At 42.6% G+C, this 20,514-nt stretch overlaps 2 non-coding genes and 1 pseudogene across 2 annotated transcripts; 1 reads left to right on the forward strand and 2 right to left on the reverse strand.

The window, feature by feature from the left end:
* Positions 1-9,463: 9,463 nt before the first annotated feature.
* LOC119921488 lies at positions 9,464-9,601 on the reverse strand. Its single transcript, XR_005448525.1, has one exon. It is a non-coding gene; the product is annotated as a small nucleolar RNA SNORA7 (small nucleolar RNA).
* Positions 9,602-10,108: 507 nt separating this feature from the next.
* On the reverse strand, positions 10,109-14,688 carry LOC119921340 (annotated as a pseudogene).
* A 3,300-nt stretch (positions 14,689-17,988) lies between these two features.
* Positions 17,989-18,126, forward strand: LOC119921476. The gene has a single exon (XR_005448514.1). It is a non-coding gene; the product is annotated as a small nucleolar RNA SNORA7 (small nucleolar RNA).
* The last annotated feature ends 2,388 nt before the right edge of the window (positions 18,127-20,514 follow it).

Below are 20,514 nucleotides of genomic sequence, written 5' to 3' on the forward strand. Positions count from 1 at the left end.
CTAATAATAGCAATAATAATGATACCTGTTAAATACTTACTTGTGCCAAGCACAGTTCTAAACACTGGGGTACATAAAGGTTAATCAGATTGGACATAGTCCTTATCCCATAAGGGGCTCACAGTCCTAATCCCATTTTACAGATGAGGCAACTGAGGCATAGAGAAGTTAAGTGACTTGTCCAAGGTCACACAGCAGACCAGTGCAGGAGCTGGGATTAGAACCCAGATCCCCCTGATTTGCAGGCCTGTGTTCTACTAGGCCACGCTGTCTTTCAAAAGGTCTTTTGGCTTCTGGAATGCAGTATCTGTCTACCATATCACGGCCAGAGTCTGCAGCAGTGGGAAGGAGTCCAGCAGTACATCCCTTTGGGGGAGGCAGCACTGTGGCCAACGTTGAGGGAGAGTAATAAAGTCTCAATTCTGCTTCAAAATAGCCAATTATTTTTCCCATTAATAACAGTCCACAGTTCTTTACTCTTTCAAGAAATCGCCATGAAATAAGATCAAAGAGATAATAATAATTATTGTATTTGCTAAGTGCTTACTATGTGCCAGGCACTGTACTAAGCGCTGGGGTGGATACAAGCAAAGTCCCTTTTCCCGTGTGGAACCCACAATCTCAATCCCCATTTCGCAGATGAAGTAACTGAGGCACAGGGAAATGAAGTGTCTTGCTCAAGGTCACCCAGCAGACAAGTGGAGGAACAGGAATTAGAAGCCATGACCTTCTGAGTTCCAGACTCGTACTCTATCCACTACACCATGCTGCTTCGCTTTTGATGTGAAAACAATTTGTAACCATCTGAATCGTTTAACTTCTGAATCTTTAATCTCGCCTGAATTTGGTGATGCCTTCTCCCCCTTTATCTCTCTAGACTGTAAACTCTTGGGCAGGGAATGTGTCCACCAACTCCAAGCATTAATACAATGCTCTGCACATAGTAAGTGCTGAATAAATACCATTGATTGATTCCTCAGAACATTAATCCCATGATTTAGCATTTTAAAACACCATTCATATTCTGAGCACATGAATCACTTTAATATCAATCCATCAGTGTTTCTTCTTGAGTGCTTACTGTGTGCAGAACACGATATTAAATACTTGGCAGCAAATAATATGGTAGAGTTGGTAGATGTGATCCTTACCTACAAGGATAAAGCCACCTGGAATTTAGTCCACTGAAGAGGTTATGAGCTGTCACTTCTTCCAGGAATTAAGCTACATTTCCCAACATCCTAATAGAGAAAGGAGACATAGAGCCCTTCCAGGTCCCTGAGACTTTACCTGTTGAACTGGTCTCTGGATTGAGGTGAAAATTATGTTGCTATTAAGTAAAAGTGAAAGCTTTTTGTTGCCTGAACGTACAGACCATATCTTACATCTTCCTTTTAACTTCCCCATTGTCTAGAACAATATGGTGTCCATCTTAAAGAGGTCACATGATTGATTAAAGATCGAATTTCAGGTTTTTCAGTTTCCTAGCTACCAAATTAAAGGAATGAACATTGGCAATCAGCAGAATGTCACCCAAGTAAAAAGATAGAGAATCCTACACAACCATGAATACGTTGGACATTAAAAAAAATCTAGAATAGAGAAAAAGAGCTTGCTGACAACTCACAGTGACTAGATTGATTGACATCACTAGTATTTTCTTAATGTTGTTTTGAGTATCACCTTTCCTGTTGAACTATTTTCCTATATATCATTTCCTTGAAGGCACTTTTCATTTCTTTGTTTCTCAAACTGTAGATAAGGGGGTTCAACATGGGGACCACAGTGGTGTAGAACACAGAGGTCACTTGGTCCCTAACCAAAGAGTAGGATTTACTTGGCTTTAAATAAGTAAAGACCATTGTCCCATAGAATAACATAACCCCCATCAAATGGGAACTGTAGGTGGAGAGAGTTTTTTTTCCTACCCTCTTTCAAATATATCTTCAAGACAGCAGAGAGGATGGTGACATACGAGACAAAAATAATGATCAGAAATGGAATGAGGGTCGAACCCCCTAAAACATATATGAATATTTCTGTCTCAAGTGTGTTCTTGCAGCACAGAGATAAGATAGGAGAAGTATCACAGAAGAAATGATGGATGAGATTAGACTTGCCGAACAGTAATCCAGATATAAAAACTATAATGACCATTCATTCATTCATCCATTCATTCAATCATATTTATTGAGCACTTACTATGTGCAGAGCACTGTACTAAGCTCTTGGGAAGTACAAGTTGTCAACATATAGAGATGGTCCCTATCCAACAGTGGGCTCACAGTCTAGAAGGGGGAGACAGACAACAAAACAAAACATATTAACAAAATAAAATAAATAGAATAAATATCTACAAATAAAATAAATAAATAAATAAATAGAGTAATAAATATGTACAAACATAATATACATATATACAGGTGCTGTGGGAGGGGAAGGAGGTAAAGCGGGGTGATGGGGAGGGCGAGGAGGAGGAGAGGAAGGAAGGCCTCCTGGAGGAGGTGAGCTCTCAGTAGAGCTTTGAAGGGAGAAATAGAGCTAGCTTGGCAGATGTGTGGAGGGAGGGCATTCCAGGCCAGGGGGATGCCGTGGGCTTGGGGTCGATGGCGGGACAGGCGAGAATGAGGCACAGTGAAGAGATTAGCGGCAGAGGAGCGGAGGGTGCGGGCTGGGCTGTAGAAGGAGAGAAGGAAGGTGAGGTAGGAGGGGTCGAGGCGATGGAGAGCCTTGAAGCCGAGGGTGAGGAGTTTTTGCCTGATGCATAGGTTGACTGGTAGCCACTGGAGATTTTTGAGCAGGGGAGTAACATGCCCAGAGCATTTCTGCACAAAGACGATCCGAGCAGCAGCATGAAGCATGGATTGAAGTGGGGTGAGACAGGAGGATGGGAGATCGGAGAGGAGGCTGATGCAGTACCAGAGAGTTGATGGTGGAGACTAAATATATCCCAGCCAGGAGCCAGACATAAACTCTCCAAGATACCACAACCATGTAAAGCTGTGGGCTACATAATGGTCATAAGCCATCGTAGCTAAAAGAAAGCATTCGGCGCCAGCTAAAGCAAAGAAAAAGTACATCTAGGCAAAGCATCCAAAGAAAGAAATGGTCTTCTGGGCTGTGAATACATTCATCCTCATTCTGGGCATGATGACTGAAGAATAACTCGGTTCGGTGAAGGACAGGTTGCCGAGGAAGAAATACATGGGGGTGTGAAGTCGGTAATGCAGCCCGATGAGCACGATCATTCCCAAGTATCCCACCAGGATGATGGCATATGTGAAGAGAAATACAATAGAGTGAATCAGCTGCAAATCTGGAGAATCCATCAGTCCTGCGAGAATGAACTGAGTCTCTTATGTACCATTCCCTTCAGTCATTTTCCTCAACTTCTGAAATCTGCTGAAGGAGGAATAAAGAAAGCAGTTTTTGTATTGATATTGGATATGAAAGTCATTGAGGATTCTGGTGCATAAAGGAAAAAGTGAGTTTAAAAAGTATTCCTTCTGGTGAGATTTCTGATTAGTGTTGGGACACTGAATTATTAAAATTCCCTCACATGATTCAAGAATGGGAAATCATATCAAATTGTGACAAAATCAATAATATCTAGGGATGCTAAGGGGATATATCACTTTAAACCCTAAAGTCTCTTTTATTTTTAAAATTAATTCATTTCTGTTTACATCAAATTCATTCCTTTTGAATGTGAGACTTACCAGAAGCAGAGTTAATCAGGGGATCCCAATAGCTTCCTGGAAAGTTCTCTTCGGATAGTCTCCCATTGAATAACACTCTGTACTTCACCCCCCCACCACAAATCCAAACTTCGAGACTTTGCTGGTTTATTTGACATCTACATATATTTTTATATAGTTAAAATTATTAATCCATAAGAAAAGCTTAGCAGAGATCAGGGTTTCACAACTGTGATTGCATTAAACTATGTTTCAACTGTAATCTTGATACCATGGCCATCCAAGGCAAAAGGAACTCTCCTTCTAAATGTTGTTTCTTTCCTGGTTGAAAAACAAATATGTTTTCTTTCAGTGACTGGAAAAGTTCTAAAGGCAAAAGTCATTTTTAAAAAGATTTCAATAGTTGCCTTATATATGTAGTTCATACACCCCCCAAGATCGAATTCCTCTGTTTCCCAGGGCTCTCTGTCCCTCCCCCTCCAATCTCATTACATGCCACAAGCAGAGTTTTAATCACTACAGAACAAAGTTTTGTCTTTCTGAGATGGATGGGAAAAACAGTCACATTTTGACTATAACTTGCTAAATGCATTAGTAGTATCTGATTCTTTCTTCCCTGAAACAACAGTTTTTGAAGTTTTTTGGATAGGATCTATATATCTATCTACCTATCTTCGGTTTATTTTATTTCATTCTTCTTGCTAATGGCAGTAGAGCCTCGATTCCCCTTATACATTACACCAAACAAAAAATAATTTCTTGGTTGTCATTCCCTGACTATTGAAAAAGTACCTGTTTCATATTCAGTTTTACTGAATAGTCAGACTATTTTTCTTCCTAGTAAATCTGGGAATTATTTTAATAATAAAGGGCTTTTCTAATCAAATATGAGCCAGAAGAAGCAAAAATAAAAGTGGGCCTGGAAGGTTTCTCATTATTCCAGTTTAGTTCAAGTACTTTCAAATGTGAGGTAGTATGGTGCAATGGGAATAAAACAAAGATCCCTAAATATGAAGAACCAGCTTCTAGCTCCAGCTCTGTTTCTGACCTGCTGAGTGACCTTGGGCAAGTCACTTAAGTCTCTCTATGCCTTGGTTTCCTCATATATAAAATGGGAGTAATAATATCTCACTCCACCTCATAGAAATGGTTAGGAACAACAGTAATGTGAAAATGCCTTGGGAAAAAATTGCTATATAAAAAATACAAGACATTATAAGCCAATTCTTACCTCATTGGGGATGACAACTTAATTAGATAACATCAATGAATTCTATGCGTGGGAGAAGTTATACTTCGGTCAAATGGAAAGATGCAGGGTGACATATTAATACAGATCCTAGTTATCAGTTTTAGGTAAGCTGAATGAGCATTGAATAATTTTAACAGTGGCAAGAAAAACCAGCAGTGACAGTATGTAGGTTTAGGAGCCCCTCTTTCATTAATCTAAGGGATTATCTATGTACTTTAGAAGTAATTATTCACAGAATTTTATTTTCATTTTCACACTGTTCAAACAACCGAATTTCATATTTCCTGAGTATATCCCCAGGTTTCTAGTACCACGATGGACATTTAAGTCGATGCTCAATAAGTAATTTCAGAGAGAGCTAAGCACATTTCAAATGGAATGACTTCTTTTCACTCTTCCAGACTGTGAGCCCACTGTTGGGTAGGGACTGTCTCTATATGTTGCCAACTTGTACTTCACAAGCGCTTAGTACAGTAGTCTGCACACAGTAAGCACTCAATAAATACGATTGATTGTTTGATTTTCAAATGAACGGTGTGGAGTCAACCTTCTAAATACAACTGGCACAGGGAGAAAAACTGTCTTTTTGATTTGTAGGTCACACATATTTGCTCCGTCCTCCTCTTCCTTCCTTCAGAAGATGAGGTGGTTTTCATTCTAACCCCCTCCCTAACCCCTCACTAACCTTTTAAGCAATGTTAATGAAAGATTTCCCCCAACCCCAACTACCCCTCTCTTTAATCCACCAAACACTCACTCAAATCATGAGTTAGGGGAGATAGGGAAACTCAGAAGAGGACAAGTCTTTAGGACCTAGAGATGGATCTTTTAACTGCGGAGCTAAAGACCGAATAGGATTTGAATGAACTGCTAAAAAGAACTTTCCAAACAATTTCAGGGTTCTCTATTAAAAATAATAATGTTGAAGGTATTTGTTAAGCACTTACTATAAATCAAGCACTGTTCTTAGTGCTGGGGTAGATAAAAGGTAATCAGGTTGTCCCACGTTGGGCTCACAGTCTTAATCCCCATTTTACAGGTGAAGTAACTGAGGCACAGAGAAGTTAAGTGACTTGCCCAAGATCACACAGCAGACAAGTGCAATAGCCAGGATTAAAACCCACGACCTCTCACTCCCAAGCCCGTACTCTTCATCATCATCATCATCATCATCATCATCATCATCAATCGTATTTATTGAGCGCTTACTTTGTGCAGAGCACTGTACTAAGCTCTTGGGAAGTACAAGTTGGCAACATATAGAGACAGTCCCTACCCAACAGTGGGCTCACAGTCTAAAAGGGGGAGACAGAGAACAAAACCAAACATACTAACAAAATAAAATAAATAGAATAGATAAGTACAAGTAAATAAATAAATAAATAAATAGAGTAATAAATATGTACAAACATATATACATATATACAGGTGCTGTGGGGAAGGGAAGGAGGTAAGATGGGGGGATGGAAAGGGGGATGAGGGGGAGAGGAAGGAAGGGGCTCAGTCTGGGAAGGCCTCCTGGAGGAGGTGAGCTCTCAGTAGGGCCTTGAAGGGAGGAAGAGAGCTAGCTTGGTGGATGGGCAGAGGGAGGGCATTCCAGGCTCGGGGGTTGACGTGGGCCGGGGGTCGATGGCAGGACAGGCAAGAATGAGGTACGGTGAGGAGATTAGCGGCAGAGGAGCAGAGGGTGCAGGGTGGGCTGTAGAAGGAGAGAAGGGAGGTGAGGTAGGAGGGGGCGAGGTGATGGACAGCCTTGGAGGAGCTTCTGGCTGATGCGCAGATTAATTGGTAGCCACTGGAGATTTTTGAGGAGGGGAGTAACATGCCCAGAGCATTTCTGGACAAAGACAATCCGGGCAGCAACGTGAAGTATGGATTGAAGTGGGGAGAGACACGAGGATGGGATATCAGAGAAGAGGCTGATACAGTAGTTCAGACGGGATAGGATGAGAGCTTGAATGAGCAGGGTAGCGGTTTGGATGGAGAGGAAAGGGCGGATCTTAGCAATGTTGCAGAGCTGAGACCGGCAGGTTTTGGTGATGGCTTGTATGTGAGGGGTGAACGAGAGAGTGGAGTCGAGGATGACACCAAGGTTGCGGGCCAATCGTCAATCATATTTATTGAACAATTACTGTGTTTCCCAAGCACTTGAGAGAGTATTATACAATAATAAACAGATATATTCCCTCCACACAGTGAGTTTACAGCAACTCCTTATAACAGTTTACAAATAAAGAGCACAAGAATATGAGAACTGTCTCGCTGCTTCACGTCAATTATCGGTCGAGCGGAGTCGAGAATGACACCAAGGTTGTGGGCTTGTGAGACGGGAAGGATGGTAGTACCATCAACAGAGATGGGAAAGTAAGGGAGAGGGCAAGGTTTGGAAGGGAAGACAAGGAGTTCAGTCTTCGACATGTTGAGCTTTAGGTGGCAGGCAGACATCCAGATGGAGATGTCCTGAAGGAAGGAGGAGATGCAAGCCTGGAGAGAGGGGGAGAGAGCAGGGGCAGAGATATAGATCTGGGTGTCATCAGCGTAGAGATGATAGTTGAAGCCGTGGGAGCGAATGAGGTCACCAAGGGAGTGCGTGTAGATCGAGAACAGAAGGGGACCAAGCACTGAACCTTGGGGAACCCCCACAGTAAGAGGATGGGAAGGGGAGGAGGAGCCTGCAAAAGAGACTGAGAAAGAATGACCGGAGAGATAAGAAGAGAACCAGGAAAGGACGGAGTCTGTGAAGCCAAGGTCAGATAGGGTGTTGAGGAGAAGGGGGTGGTCCACAGTGTCGAAGGCAGCTGAGAGGTCGAGGAGGATTAGGACAGAGTACGAGCTGTTGGATTTGGCAAGCAGGAGGTTATTGGTGATCTTTGAGAGGGCAGTTTCCATGGAATGTAGGGGACGGAAGCCAGACTAGAGGGGGTCGAGGAGAGAGTTGTTGAGGAATTCTAGGCAGTGCGTGTAGACAACTCGTTCAAGGTTAATCTGTGAGTTCATTGTGGATAGGGAATGAGAATACCAAATCTGTTATATTGTATTCCCCTAAGCCCTTAGTACAGTGTTCTGTACACAGTAAGTATTCAATAAATATGATTGACTGATTGGTTGAGTATTTTATTTTGAATTCCCTACTCATTACAATATGCTGTAACATGCTGTACATGTTGTATCAGCATGCTGATGCTATACATGGGGTTTATGAATGCTTAATTCTGAATCAAAAGCCTCCAATTTTCCATTCACTGTGGTATTTGCCTCTGAGAAAGTTAAGCACTTTCCTCCTCCTGTTCCTTCCCCTTTCCCCACCACCACCGGATGTGGTGGTAGTGGTGGTGGAGGTCTCCCAGCTAGACTTCACTCCTCTAATGATAACCTATTCACTGTACGTCGGTCTCATCTATCTCGCTCCCACATCCTGCCTCTGGCCTGGAAAGAAAAAGCTCCATCCTCTTATCTGAAAGACAATTACTCTCCCCCATTTCAAAGCCTTATTGAAGGTACATCTCTTCCCTGACTTAACCCTCTTTTCCTTTTCTTCGACTCCCTTCTGTATCACCCTGACTTGCTCTATTTATTCATTCCCTCCTTCCAGCCCCACAGCATTTATGTACCTATCTGTAATTTATTTTTTCATATTAATGTCTGTCTCTACTTCTAGACTGTAAGTTTGCTGTGGGCAAGGAATGTACTTGTTATATTGGACCCTCTCAAGTCCTCAGTACAGTGCTCTCCACTTGCACACATCAAGTGTTCAATAAATGTGATTGACTGACTGATGGGGTGGGGAGGGGGAACATGTTTGAGATCCACATTGTGGCAGCCTAGGACCCTCTTGGCCCTGCCTATTCCCTGACAAAAATGCACTAATGCATTTTCCCAATTCACCTTCCTTCACATAAATTCTCAGCCCCTGGTTTTGAAATGAAGACTCCAAAGATTTTGACAGTGAAGATAGGTGCATGATTCAACAACCACCTGTAAAGTGGTTGAGTCAACATAGCTCTTGCTGTGGCTAAATAGACTCCTGTAAATGCACTTCAGTCCTCCTCCCGTGAGACCACTGTTTGGTAGGGACTTTCTCTATATGTTGCCAACTTTTACTTCCCAAGCGCATAGTACAGTGCTCTGCACACAGTAAGTGCCCAATAAATACGATTAATTGATTGGGGCATTTAACAATAAAGGCCATTGGCCACTGGACAGTTAGTTTTCCCTCTTTCCATCCAATGTTATACTATTTAACTTTAGCCTGTGTTTCTGAGTCACTGATGTATTTTCTCCATACTTCTTCTCTGTCTGTCTTATGCTGTCGAGTCATGTCTGACCCATAGTATATGCCATATACTCTCCCAGAAGGCCCCACTTCCATCTGCAATCGTTCTGGTAGCATATCCATAAAGTTTTCTTGGTAAAAATATGGAAGTGGTTTACCATTGCCTCCTTCCACACACTAAATGAGCCTCTGCCCTTGACTCTCTCCCATGACGTTGCTGCCCAGCACAGGTAAGCTTTGACTTGTAGCAGATTGCCTTCCACTCACTATCCACTGCCCAAGATAGGAATGGAATGGGCATTCCTCTGCTTGACTCACCCTCCGGTAGTCAAGACTGGTCGAGTACTGGAAACTCTCCAGGTGTGACACTGAGAGGATCCATACTTATCACCTCCCTCAAACTAGGGGCAGGGACCATGTCAGTCAATTGTGCAATCATTTGATAGTGTGGTCTGGCAGAGAGCCCAGGCTTGCAAGTTAGAAGTACATTAATTCTAATCCTGCCTCCATCACCTATCTGCTTTGTGACCTTGGGCAAGTCACTTCACTTTTATATGCCTCAGTTACCTTATCTGCACAGTGAGGATGAAGACTGTGAGCCCCACATGGGAAGGGGACTATGTCCAGCCTGATTTACTTGTATCCATGGCAGTGCTTACAAATTCCACGGTTATTATTATTATTCTCTTCCATAAAAAAATCTCCCCAATACTTAAATCAGTGCCTCTAAATTTAATAAATGCTTGTGATGATTGGGGCGATTCTTTAGCACCTTTGCTCTTCAGGAATTAAGTCGAATCTGGTGGATGCGGATAAGGAGACACCTGATTCAACCAGCTGAGACTAGACTGGGAAATTATTAAGGCTTAATATGAACATATTCATCTAGAAAGTAGACTGATGTAAGATTTTCTTTCTAATAGCATATAAGCAAGGGGGGCCAGAAGGTGTCCAAAGCTTATTGGGGAAATTCAAGTAGCCTATGAAGGTGTTGTGTGCTGTAATAGGCTTAATTTTGTACCACTGAGTGGGAGCAGATCACAGGATTATTTAGCCAAATGCGTTTGTGTATTTATTTCTGTTGGAAAAGTACATAAATATATTTTTCCAGTTAAATGTTGACATGATGAGCATTTACAAACTATAATTTTTAATTATACAGCAATAAAAATATCATTTGAGAAAGAAATGGATGATGATTGCATTTAAAAGTGGTTATGTGTTTTGTTTCCTTACAGTTATTATATTAATTAGACAAAAAAGCCAGGTTGACAAATGCCAGTGGTCTTTCGAACTTGGTATTCTCTCCCACACAGGAGCTCCAAATGGTACTTGGAGGAATAGATTCTGGACTATGAGCTCAGTGAGGGCAGGGAAAGTGTCTACCAACTCTCTTATATATTCTTCTCCCAAGTTCCTAGTACAAGTCTCTGCACATAGTTAACACTTGATAAATATGTTTGATTGATTGATTGGAACATAACAATGATTGCTTCTTTGTTATTTACCCAAATGGATTGTCATTCCAACATTTAATATCTCTCCTAATAATTTCTCCAGACCAAGCCCATGAATCTGTAGAAATCCTTGTTGAGCCCTCAATCACCTGTGAATTAACCACTTCAACTTTATTGAATATCCTTCATTTTTAATGTTTCAGCATTTTTAATGGTATTTGTTAAGCACTATGTGTCAGGCACTGAACTATGCACTAGGGTAGAAACAAGCTAATCAGTTTGAACTCCGTTCATATCCCACCTGGGGCTGACAGTCTTAATCCCCATTTTACAGATGAGGTAACTGAGGCATAGAGAAGATAAGTGACTTTCCCAAGAACACACAGGACAAGTATATGATCAATAACAATGTCATATTCAACTCTGCCCTCACCCTTGACAATTTTTATCAATTTCAAACATGCTCCCTTATTAGCATTCATCTTTATATACTGAAGTGTTCTTGTTGTGAGATTATGTTCCTGTAATAAGAATGCTCTAAACCCTGAGGCACACACAAGACAATCAAGCTAACCTGCCCCACACGGGACTCACACCCTAAGAGGTAGGCAGGACAGACCCTAGATGCTGCTGTTTAGGAACAGAAATCACCCATAAATATTGGAGTCAGAGGCAGAAGATCCCTTTTGGGCTTGGGAGTCAAAAGAACCTCAGTTCTAATCCCAACTCTGCCACTCGTCTGTTGTGTGACCGTGGGCAAGTCACTTAACTTCTCTGTGCCTCAGTTACCTCATCTGTAAAATGGGGAATAAAACTGTGAACTCTACGAGGGACAGGGACTGCATCCAACCTGTTTACCTTGTGTCCACCCAGCACTTAAAACATTGCTTAGCACATAGTAAGTGCTAAGCAAATTCCATTGTCATTACCATCATCATCATCATCATTATTATATAGAACACGCAGAAGAAGGTCAGGGAACTAATAAGGAGCATAGCAGTTGGAGGAAATCATCTTGAGTGGGGGCTTATCTAGAAGACAATGAATTTTACAAGAAAAGGCTTATGCAACACACCTCTGTTGCCTTCATTCAATAAGACTGTCCCCATCATTTTGTCACATAATATGTTGTCTGCCTGAGGTCCCACTGAATGGATTTCCCAGTGAAGTCATTCAAGGCCAAAGCTTTGCTTCTTGGAGTTTCTGGGGTGAAGGATACCATGAGGAGGGGGCAGTGGGGAATGCCCTGGACCTCCTGTTCCCCCCATTCTTGGATCTTCCTATTGGAGGTTTGGGAGATGCTGGGTCCTTCCAAACAGCCCTGGACACAAGGCTGAGGAGATGGGGGCTCTGACCTGAGGGTCCTTGCTGGTGTTCTCCTTTCAAGGACCAGAAGAAGTGATGAGGCTGCCCCAGCTTCCCGCTGCTTTGAGCCAGGGGAGATCAGCAGGGTGGGAGCTGGTCCTAAGGTCGTTTTAACCCTGCTTGGGCCACCCTGGAGGGACCAGAGGTAGCACCTGAAGGTGCTGGTGGTGGCAGAACTCGGACCACACCAGCAGGAGCTCCAGAAGAGACCGATGGAGAGAAGGCCTGCAGTGAGGACAAGAGGGAGCGAGGAGGCCAAACAGAGAGTCTGGGCTTGAAGTTCTGGACCAGAGCCCTCTTCCCATGTCTCCTCCCTGATGACTTCCCCTTCGTTCTCCAGCTAGTGACGTCTGCCTGTTGTCCTGCTTCTAGCCACATCATTATAGGATACATATGAATCACTCTGCTCATAACATTTTTCACCTCTTTACTTCTCAGGCTGTAGATAAGGGTGTACAACATGGGGACCACGATGGTGTAGAAAACAGAAGCCACCAGGTCCTTACCCAGGGAGTAAGATTTACGTGGCTTTAGGTATGTAAAGATTTAGAGTCCCATAGAAGATGGTGACTCCCGTGAGGTGGGAAGCACAGGTGGAGAAAGCTTTTTTTTCTTCTCACAGTGGAGTTGATCTTCAAAATGGCAGAGATAATAGCCATGTAAGAGACTGTAATCATTATCAGAGACTTTGCAAGGGTGGAGCCAGCTAAGATAAAGATCATCATTTCCGTGTTGTGTGTGTCAGTGCAGGACAAAACCAAGATTGGTGAGGTATCACAGAAAAACTGTTGAATTACATTTGAGGTGCAAAATAGCAACCTAGCTATGAACAGAAGAACTATCAGGGAGCTTGTAAAAGCAACTCCATGTGACCCAACCATACGCCACATGCATACTCTTGTGGACATAACAGAGGAATAAAGCAGTGGGTTACAGATAGATACATAACAATCGTATGCCATTGCAGAGAGGAGAAAGCATTCTGTTCCTGCTAAAGAAATGAAAAAATACTTTTGGGCAAAGCAGCCAATGAATGAGATTTTGTTTCTGGATGGTAATACATTCTCCAGGGTTTTAGGAGTAATGGCTGTGGAGTAACTCAGATCAACAAAAGACAAACCGCACAGGAAAAAATACATGTGTCTGTGAACCTGGGAGTCTTTCTGGATTATCAGAATCAACCCTTCTTCCCCACCACAGAAATCATATAGATAGAAAGAAATACCATGAAAAGGACCAGTTGGGCTCTTGGAGAATCTGTCAGGCCCATGAGAATGAAGTCGGTCATTCCAGTATCTTTTCCTGCAGTCGATGGCTTCAGCATCACTCCTCTACTGAGAAATGAATATTGAAATTCAGGAGGAAAATATTCCTACAGTTTGGGGGGTATTAGGAGAATGCATAAAGAAACATACTTAGGGAAAGATACTGCCACTTGATCACATTTGGTTCGATAGCTGTGCTTGGATATAGAGGGAAGTCAGAGAAGCCCAAGTTTTCCCTTTCAGACAACAGTGATTGGAGAAGTTTATGTTCACTTTGAATGAAGAAAGCTTATGATCCTGCAGAATCACTGAACAACTACATAGAATTAAAACGATATTGCAATAACAATTTTCTCTCACTTATTCCCACAGTTCTGATAATATAAGGAGTTCAGCACCTACAAAGGGATTCTGCATGTGTGTGTGTGTGTGTGTGTGTGTGTGTGTGTGTTTATGCTTGGTTGTAAAGGGGACAGAAGATGGCCATGGGAGTAAGCATGGCCTAGTGGATTGAGCATGGACATGGGAGTCAGAAGGACCTGAGTTCTAAGACTGGCTCCATCACTTGCCTGCTTTGTGACCTTGGGTAAGTCTCTTAACTTCTCTGTACCTCAGTTACCTTAGCTGTAAAATGGGGATTAAGACTGTGAGCCCCATGTGGAACAGGAACTGTGTCCAACCTGATTAGCTTGTATCTACCCCAGCTTAGAACAGTGCTTGACATATAGTATTACTCAAATGTTATTGTTATTGCCCACCCTGTGAACGCCTACTCTTGCAAAAGGATTAGAATGTGATTCTTCCCCCTATTTCCTCTTCTGACTTTTTCTGGTTTCTCATTTTTCAACAGGTTTCAACCTATGTTATAAAAATGATAATTATTTATTAGCATTTGCTATGTTCCAAGTGCTGGGGTGGATGCAATAGAATTGGATGGGACCCAGTCCATGTCCCACATGAGGCTCACAGTCCAAGCTGGAGGGATGACAGGTATTTCATCCCCATTTTACAGATGGGAAAATTCATGCATAGAGAAGTTAACTAACTCTCCCAAGTTCACAAGGCAACAAGTGATGAAGCAGGGAATGGATCCTCTGTCTACTGACATTCAGTCCAATGCTGTTATCTCTAGCTGGCTAGCCTCAGGTATATAGGAAACACCTCAAACATGAGTTTAAGAGAGTTGAGAGTATGCCCCAAAGAATCCTGGGAAGACCACCTATACAGCCCTGACACCATTTTGTCACTGATTCCTTGTTATTTTGAGGCCCCGTTCCAGGAATTCCACACAAGTGCTGAATGCAATCTCTATCTTCGATGAATGCAGGCTGGCGTTACATCCGTATTCTCCCTTCTCAAGTCTCAACACAACTTCCATTATGAGAGGAGAGGCAGAGAGATCTATCTCCTGTAGCTATGTACATATCTTTAAATTATATATAACGAATCATTCATTTATACTAATGTCTGTCTCCCATTCTAGACTGTAGGCTCATTGTGGGCAGGCTATGTGTCCACCAACACAGTTGAATTGTACTCTCCCAAGCACTTAGTAAGCGCTCAATAAATACCACTGCTAATGATGATGATCATGCAAGTTGTATTATTGTAAACTCTGAAGTTCACTCTGGAAATTTCCGTTGAGCCTTTAAAAAATGACTTCATTTATAAATCACACATGGATTTAACTTGCAAAAATCTCTTCAGTGAAGCTGATTTATTTTTCCTTCTTCCTCAAATTTTCAATTTACTGAAGTCAAATTTGTTCTTGTGTTTAAATGAATCAGAGAGGATATATTATGAAGAAACTTTGAGGGGTTTAACTTTAATTTAGATTTTGATTGCCATTTCAAAAATGTTTACAAACCTCCAAGAGCCTAGTTATTATGGAAACTTTCCAGGACACCAATATACAATCATACAGCTTTTACAACGAAATTGTAACTAGGCAAGGACATAATCACTTACCCTTTGAAGTGGTTTCCAATTCTGATTAAGCTATATGACAGAGTTAAGGAAAGGGTCTACTTGAAATTCCAACTCTCCTTACTCAATGGGATTGTTCCAAAAGGAGAATGAGTATAAAAAATGTCATATATTAAAGGAAATTTTGTTGTTCTTTAAAAAGAGAAGGATGCCTTCAGAAGGTGTTTTTAAGTCTACTCATTACGATATAATATCATATTGTTGCCTATTTGTGAGAACTGAATTATCATTGTGGGGTTAAAGAAAATGCATCCCTCCGAGAATCAGGTTATTCAGAGGAAGTTGATAACTTTCCCCAAGAAACCTCTCTCTACTAGTTTGCCATTGCAGATTTTCCTTCGCTACAAAATGGATTTAGTTCCCAAGAAATATCAGAGCCCTCTTATTTAAATCTTTTCTCATCTGATTTAATTTCAGTCATAGATTTTTCATGTGTTTTCCTATCCTCTATCCCTGGGCAAAGAAAATATTCAAATCAACTCTAGAAAAGCACTAGCCATTTCCAAGAAAAGATCACACCAGCACTATTTATAGGGATTCTGGGCAGTGTCAGATTCTGATCTGTTCAACACAGTGCTGACAGCCTCTCCCTCGCTTGAACCTCAGAGCATCTCTCCATCAGAAAGTTAATAACCAAACAATCCTTGTTTCTCTTTTGGGAGGAAGGGATTAAATTGGTTGCACGGGTCGTTTTCAAAGTGAGGTTATGAGAGAGTTTTTTAAAGACAAAGGTTCAGAGCAAGATAAACCCAAGTGCACTCTGTTTCTCCATAATGTGTGATTTCTCTAAGTGCTCTGAATAGGACACTATTGGGAAATTTGGTGATGGTCTTCAGATACATTAATCAATTTAGAGAAAATGTGATCTATTGGATGAAATAGATAAATCCGAGGTGTGGCAACAGGCTTGAGACATAAACTATCATGTGAATGTTCTTTGTTGTAAAGTTCTATAAGCTTGTAATCTCTGCATTACAGCAGAAATGAAGGTTTTTATTTTTTCATGATATTTGTTAAGAATTTGCTATTTGTCAGGCACTGTACTGAGTGCAGAGGTTCAGCATTTGGAGTGTTGCATTTGGATTTGCAACCTTAATTCATGCATCCTCAGCCCAACAGCACTTATATGCATAGCTGCAATTTGTTTATTCATATTAATGTCTGTCTCTTCCTCTAGAATGTAAGCTCCTTGTGCGCAGGGAACATATCTACCAACTCTGCTACATCGAAGTCACACAAGCACTTAGTATAGTGCTCTGCATAAAGTAAGTGCTCAATAAATACTATTGATTGATTGACTGATTGATTGGAACATTGGCTCTGGAAAGAAAGGGATGCCAGCAAAGATGTGATATCCGAGGTACTATTGTCAACACAATATTGTTGGACTGTAAACTCCTCTAGACTTTAAGCTCAGTGTGTGCAGGGAATGTGTCTGTTTATTGTTACATTGCACTCTCCCAAGCACTTAGTAAAGGGCTCTGCACACACTAAGTGCTTAATAAATACAACTGATTCAATAAATATGTCTATGAAGAGGGGACACCACTTGGACAGTATATACAGCAACTTCATCAATTCTGTTTGCACTGAGGCAAAGTACCAGCAGAGACTGACAAGAACACATCCCACACTCCAATTTCCTACACTGCTGTGGAATCGTAAGTGGCCAGATAGTTCATATTAAAAACAAACAATGTATAGAGAAGCAGCAAGCTCTCCAAAGCAGGAGAGATTTTCCAAGCAGAAGAATTTAACGATTACAGGAGGGTGGTTCCATTCAATATTTGTTTAGCATTCTGGGACAGGTGTCCCTGTAGAAAAGACTTTTCTCTTCATTGCTCTCAGAAGAGCATTTTTATTATCTTTCTTCTTCAGGCTGTAGAGCAAAGGATTCAGGATGGGAATGACTTCACTGTAAACCACATAAGCTCCTTAATCATTCTGGCAGGTAAATGATATTATCTGGTTGTAGGTATGTGAAGAAACCGGGTCCCTTACAATGCTGTCACCCCATGAGTGGGAGGTGAAAGTGAAAAGACTTTATGTTCGGCATCAGTGGAAGAAATTGTTGGGAAGGCAGAGAGAGTAGAGCTATAAGAGATGGAGAAGATATTAATTAAGTCCTATTTTTCCATTGTATTCATTCATTCACTCAGTCGTATTTATCAAGTGCTTACTTCATGCACTGCACAGTACTAAGTGGTTGGAAAGTACAATTCAGCAACAAACAGAGAAAATCACTGCCCAACAATGGGCTCACAGTCTAGAAGGGGGGGAAATGACATCAAAACAAGTAAACAGGCAACAATATCAATATAAATAAATAGAATTATAGATATATATGCATCATTACTAAAATAAATGGAATAGTAAATATGTACATATACAAGTATGTACAAGTGCTGTGGGGCAGGGAGGGGGTAGAGGAGAAGGAGCAAGTCAGGGTGATGGAGAGGGGAGGAGAAGCAGAGGAAAAGGGGGGTTTAGTCTGGGAGGATCTTAGGCTCTTTGTAGGCTCTTAAGTACGGTTGTGTCAAGAGTGTGATGATTTCATAGCAAAAATGATGAATAGCCAAGTAAGAGAGCATTAGCCTACTGAGATTAAGGAGTTGGTGAATTTGATTCAGTGAGTTGGGGTTCAGCCATTTTGGACACAATGCCTGGAAAACGCAGTGGGCTACAGATGGCTCACCTCTCAGGGTCACACCTGGAGAGTTTCCAGTACTCTACCAGTCTCAACTATGGGCGGGAGAGTCAAACAAAGGCATATCCATTCCATTACTAGCTTGGGCAGTGGCTAGCGAGTGGAAGGCAATCTGCTACAAGTCAAAACCCAACTGTACTGGGAGGGAGCGGCATGGGAGAGAGTTGAGAGTGGAGACTCAGGTTTACTGCACGGAAGGAGGCAGAGGTAAACCGCTTCTGTATTTTTACCAAGCAAACTCTATGGATATATTACCAGAACGATTGCAGGTGGAGGTGGGGTGTTCTGGGAGAGATGTGTCCATGGTATCGTTATAGGTCAGACATGACTTGACAGCATAAGACAACAATGAATGGCTACACAACAGTCAGAGCACATCGAGCCAGGAGGAAGCACTCGTTACAGACTAAGCCAAGAGTTAAGTACGTATGGCCAAAAAACCCAGTGTAGGCAATGGTTTTCTATTTGAATAAGAAATTGATTAGGGTCTGGACAATGGTAGAGGAAGCAAGGATATTGATGAATGCCAAGTTGCTGATTGTAAGTGCCTTGTAACCAGAGAACGGACCACTTCTTTATTCTATATTTTCCAAAGGCCTCATACAGTGCATCTCACCATGTGGGCCCTCAATAAGTGCTACCTCAGAAGCAGTGTGATTTAGTGGAAAGAGTTAGGACTTGGGAGTCAGAGTATTGGGTTCTAATCCCAGCTCTGTCACTTGTCAGCTGTGTGACTTTGGGCAAGTCACTTAACTTCTCTGTGCCTCAGTTACCTCATCTGTAAAATGGGGATTAACACTGTGAGCCTCAGTTGGTACAGCCTGATTACTTTGTATCTACATAGAACACTGCATGGCAAATAGTAAGCACCTAACAAAAACTATTATTATTATACCAGTCCTCCTCCTCCTCCTTCTTCTCCACCTTTTCCTCCTTCTCCTCCTCCTCCTCATTGTGCTTGTTCTCCTTTCCTCCTGACCCCATTCCCTCTCATTTTATGAAATCTCTCGCTCCGTCCCTCTTCCCCTCCTTAACTTCCATCTTCAACCGCTCACTCTCCACTGGTTCCTTGCCCTCTGCCTTCAAACATGCCCACGTCTCTCCCATCCTAAAAAACCATCTCTTGACACCACCTCACTTTCTAGTTATCACCCTATCTCCATCCTACCATTCCTTTCCATACTCCTTGAACGAGTCGTCTACTTGCGCTGCCTCGAATTCCTCAATGCCAACTCTCTCCTCGACTCCCTCCAATCTGGCTTCTGTTCCGTATGTTCCACAGACACTGCCCTCTCAAAGGTCACCAATGACCTCCTGCTTGCCAGATCCAACGGCTCCTACTCTATCCTAATCCTCCTCGACCTCTCAACTGCCTTCGACACTGTGGACCACCCCTTCTCCTCAACATGCTATCCAACCTTGGCTTCACAGACTCTGTCATCTCCTGGTTCTCCTCATCTCTTCGGCTGTTCATTCTCAGTTTCTTTTGCGGGCTCCTCCTCCCCCTCCCATCCCCTTACTGTAAGGGTTCCTCAAGGGTCAGTTCTTGGTCCCCTTCTGTTCTCTATCTACACTCTTTCCCTTGGTGAACTCATTTGCTCCCACGGCTTCAATTATCATCTCTACGCTGATGACACCCAAATCTACATCTCTGCCCCTGCTCTCTCTCTCTCCCTTCTGGCTCGTGCCTCCACCTGCCTTCAAGAAATCTCCATCTGGATGTCTGCCCACCATTTAAAACTCAATATGTCCAAGACTGAACTCCTTATTTCCCTCCCAAACCCTGCCCTCTCCCTGACTTTCCCATCACTGTGGATGGCACTACTGTCCTTCCCATCTCACAAGCCCGCAACCTTGGTTTCATCCCCGACTCTGCCCTCTCGTACACCCTCACAATCCAATACATCACCAAAACCTGTCAGTCTCACCTACGCAACATCGCCAAGATCTGCCCTTTCCTCTCCATCTAAATTGCTACCCTGTTGGTCCAATCTCTCATCCTATCCCGACTGGTTTACTATATTAGCCTCCCCTCTGATATCCCATCCTCCTGTCTCTCCCCACTTCAATCTATACTTCACGCTGCTGCCCAGATCATCTTTGTGCAGAAATGCTCTGGGCATGTTACTCCCCTCCTCTAAACTCTCCAGTAGCTACCAATCAACCTACGCATCAGGCAAGAACTTCTCACTCTCAGCTTCAAGGCTCTTCACCACCTCGCCCCCTCCGACCTCACCTCCTTTCTTTCCTTCAACAGCCCAGTCCACAACCTCCACTCCTCTGCCGCTAACTTCCTCACTGTGCCTCATTCTCACCTGTCCCACCATTGACCCCTGGCCCACGTCCTCCCCCTGTTCTGGAATGCCCTCCCTCTGCACAACGGCCAAGCCAGCTCTCTTCCTCCTTTCAAAGCCCTACTGAGAGCTCACCTCCTCCAAGAGGCCCTCCCAGACTGAGTCCCCTCCTTTCTGTCGCCCTCCTCCCCTTTCCCATCCCCTCGCCTTACCTCCT

Source organism: Tachyglossus aculeatus, assembly GCF_015852505.1.
Source record: "Tachyglossus aculeatus isolate mTacAcu1 chromosome 12 unlocalized genomic scaffold, mTacAcu1.pri SUPER_6_unloc_2, whole genome shotgun sequence".
Taxonomy (NCBI): domain Eukaryota; kingdom Metazoa; phylum Chordata; class Mammalia; order Monotremata; family Tachyglossidae; genus Tachyglossus; species Tachyglossus aculeatus.